The sequence below is a fragment of the Opisthorchis viverrini genome, assembly GCF_000715545.1.
Source record: "Opisthorchis viverrini unplaced genomic scaffold opera_v5_54, whole genome shotgun sequence".
Lineage (NCBI taxonomy): Eukaryota > Metazoa > Platyhelminthes > Trematoda > Opisthorchiida > Opisthorchiidae > Opisthorchis > Opisthorchis viverrini.
The window spans coordinates 1,463,591-1,466,938 of record NW_008751711.1 but is presented as its reverse complement, the minus strand read 5'-3'; the positions used below and the strand labels follow the sequence as shown (position 1 = coordinate 1,466,938).

Here is a 3,348-nt window from a genome sequence, read left to right as displayed (position 1 = left end):
TGATTGTTTTCAGTGAAGACGATCTCTACAAAAATCATCTTTGTTTACAATCATCCTTCTTCAGCATCTCCCACATCTACGGGTTATCAAACCAAACAAGGATCTGACCGATGCTTGAATGTTTAAGTGTTTGGTAACGCAGTGGCTTAACAGCAGTGTTACTAGGTTTCACCTTGATGAAACACAGCAGAACTTTCCTATGAATAACGAAACGGCACCGGCGAGTCTTATATTCACCGGTTCTTCTAATGATGGCTTTTCGATTGAACGCGCTGCACATCTTGTTGGAGTATCGTGCCTCTCAACTACTTAAAGACTGATGGCGATATAAGATATTCCAATAATTTTCAAGAGATCCCTACTATTCTTTGGCAAAACTTCGAACCGCTCTCTTGCAGATGCGNGAACCGCTGTCTTGCAGATGTGCAAACCAGACTATTTGTGCTTCTGCAAATTGCATGGTGCGTAATAAGGGCGCTTGCATGTTGATCAGGTAAGGATATTCCATTGAGCAGTCAACGAAAGATATAGTTAATTGTGGATATCGCGTTAAGATCTAGGTAGCTATCATCGTTTTTACTAGAAATCAATCCACTGCCTCGAATTTCCGGCAGATGATGCAAGATTGTTCGAGACTGCACCAATACCCATTGTTACCTTTCCACTCTGTTAGTTTGCCCAACTGTCTGTACTTGATAGTTGCTCACATATCCTGGAGCGGAAACGGGCCACCAGTTTGTCCAAGTAATTACCAATTCTCCCATCTCTTTCGAGAATACCCTTTTCGATTAGGTTCTCTGGATAGGAATAACGTTGTGCTACTTGGCTTGCACACCACTCCAAATGGCAGTTCCACTAAAATCGTCGCTCAACAAGTCGGCACAGGATAATTCGTGTAGCATTAGCATGTGAACGCCGTTACGGTAGGGCACGTGCACCTACTGATTTCATGTACAGGAATCAGGGGTCATCCGCTTACATTTTCTCCGAAACATACTGGTCATCCAATAACAAAAGCTGCAGCCATGTTTGAGGATTTGTTCTATAAACAATCTCATCCGACAGACTTGGCACAAATCCAATTCTTGTCCAATCAAACCGCGTTACTGGCCTTGCGAGTGGAACTTTCCAAGTCGGAAGTATTGTTTCCTGTTAACGGCGTAAAATTTGATGGTTTTGCAAGCGGAATTTTTGAAGCTCTCTGGAGTTGATTGGTTTGATGCCTCTCAGAAATCGGAATACGTGTGCTACAAAAATTTGTCTGGTTTGAGCTCGACTATTCAAGGATGCATAAATATTTGATGCAAAGTGAATTTCGTTCATGACGATCTTTGTTTGTGAATAACCAGAGAAATGAATTTCGAATTCTCGTTCGAGTGAAAATTCGAGGGTTAGAAAAATAGCAATGTTGAGCCTTAATGTAAGAAGCGCGACCTATTCTAGCTATTGTAAAACATGGCAACTTCATAGTACCAGGCCAGAATGGAAAATTACATTTTTTTAAACATTCACGGAACCCTTGGATTTTTAGGCTACAACCTGCCCGATGGTTTCGTTAACACAAAAGCCTTCTAAGATATCCACTAGACCATCAAACGATGATCTAGTTGCAGTACTAAAAAGCAGTTTTGTGCTTGTTATTCATTATTCTGACTTGATGATTAAGCAGTGTACGTACACTACCGCGATTCAACACTCTAGCTCTAATGCGTCACACTATTTTGCCCAAAAAGTTTCGGCGTGCGTTATAAATTTAATAAGACCATCACTTCTAAAGAAAGGTTTCTCTTATTAGATTCAAACAACCAGCTCGTTGTGGAATATTTGATCGGTATGTCGCTGGACAAAACAGCGACAGAGATTGTTAAAGTACCATGGGCAGCATATAGCAGTCGCACTTTTACAAACCAACAACTACACGTCACAACTAGTAGAGCTGTTCTGGAGTTCTTTGAAAATTTATAACAAAGTACGGACTAACCCTAAACCAAGCCATATCATAGTACACGAATGTCTGGTTGGCTACTTGGAGCCTCCTTTCAGCCTGTGTTGTGAAGCCAAGCTTACGAGGCCATGAAGTGTGTGTCTACCTAGCGGAAGCATACTTTCACGGTCAAAGCCTCAAGTACACTTATAAACAAGATCGAATAACAAACATCAACGTAAGCGCAGGCCATGTAGTAATATGGTAATTATGCAATATATTTGGCATGTGATTGCTTCAGCTTGCAGTGCACAATCCCTACCAATCGATGGAAAACACGACTTAACTTTAACTAACTGAACCAATACCTTGATACCTTTGGTATGCGTACAAAGCCAAACAATGGACCTAGCATTTTAGGGGATATGTACTACTAGATTTTGAGTCGATTTTCACGGGGGAGTACCATGAAATTTGCCCATTGATTATGACCTGATTGGATAGACCAGATGCACAAACAGGCCGAGGAGGCAACAAACCACAAATCATTTATATCTTCTGCAAAATTCTATGCTGGCGTTCATAAGTAGTCCAGATGTGCACGCTCCAAACAGCCGATTGACGGATGAATGGTCAATCGGTTACCGCTGAAAAGATGGCATTTTGGTACTAGAAGGAAAATCAGACTCCTGGAAGTGACCCCAGTATGTCCGACACCTACTGAGGCACTTGAACCCCGTCAGAATATCAGTAAGAAGGCCTACGTACATCTAAACCAGTCAGTCATTCAATCAATTCAGCGGAAGTCGATGGGTGTTCAGGCAGGCCACAGGAGCACCACAGAGTTCGATCAGCATTCAGATGTTTACACTAGCATAATGGATGTTGACGGTGTTCACCTAACGCCTCGATCAAAGTCAGAAAATACCCTTTAAATAGAGCGGAGCCGTTGTAACTTTTTCACTCGCTTGCTTGGAATAAAGCTGTTGCGTACCCATGTCGCTGAGTTCTTTTCTGGCCCAAGGCACCGGAGTTGGGACAGCTGTCAGGTATAACTGTTTCCTTGTTTGGCTTCAATATGGAGCAATCAAAATGCAAGACTTTTTGCTGCATATCCAGCCAAACTTCCTCCAAAACAATGCTCTTCTTGTTGTCATTAATTGTCCTTGCTTCTCTTACATATTGAGAGTAAGTTTCCATACGCCGAAAATGTGATGTGAAGAGCTTGTGGGTATACCAGCAAACCAAAGTGTCCAGCCAAACTTCCTCCAAAACAATGCTCCTATTGTTGTCATCAATTGTCCTTGCTTCTCCTACATATTGAGAGTAATTTTTTATACGCCGAAAATGTGGTGTGAAGTGCTTGTGGGCATACCAGCAAATCAGAGTGCAGGTTGATGTTCGAGGAAAACAACATTAGCATT

The 3,348-nt window shown here is 42.0% G+C and overlaps 1 protein-coding gene across 1 annotated transcript in view; it reads left to right on the top strand.

Moving 5' to 3' along the window:
* The window catches only part of T265_03732 (hypothetical protein), a gene marked incomplete at both ends in the record, with an annotated part of 34,194 nt that overhangs the window by 951 nt on the left and 29,895 nt on the right, over nucleotides 1-3,348 (top strand). The gene's annotated exons all lie outside the window — the stretch shown is intronic.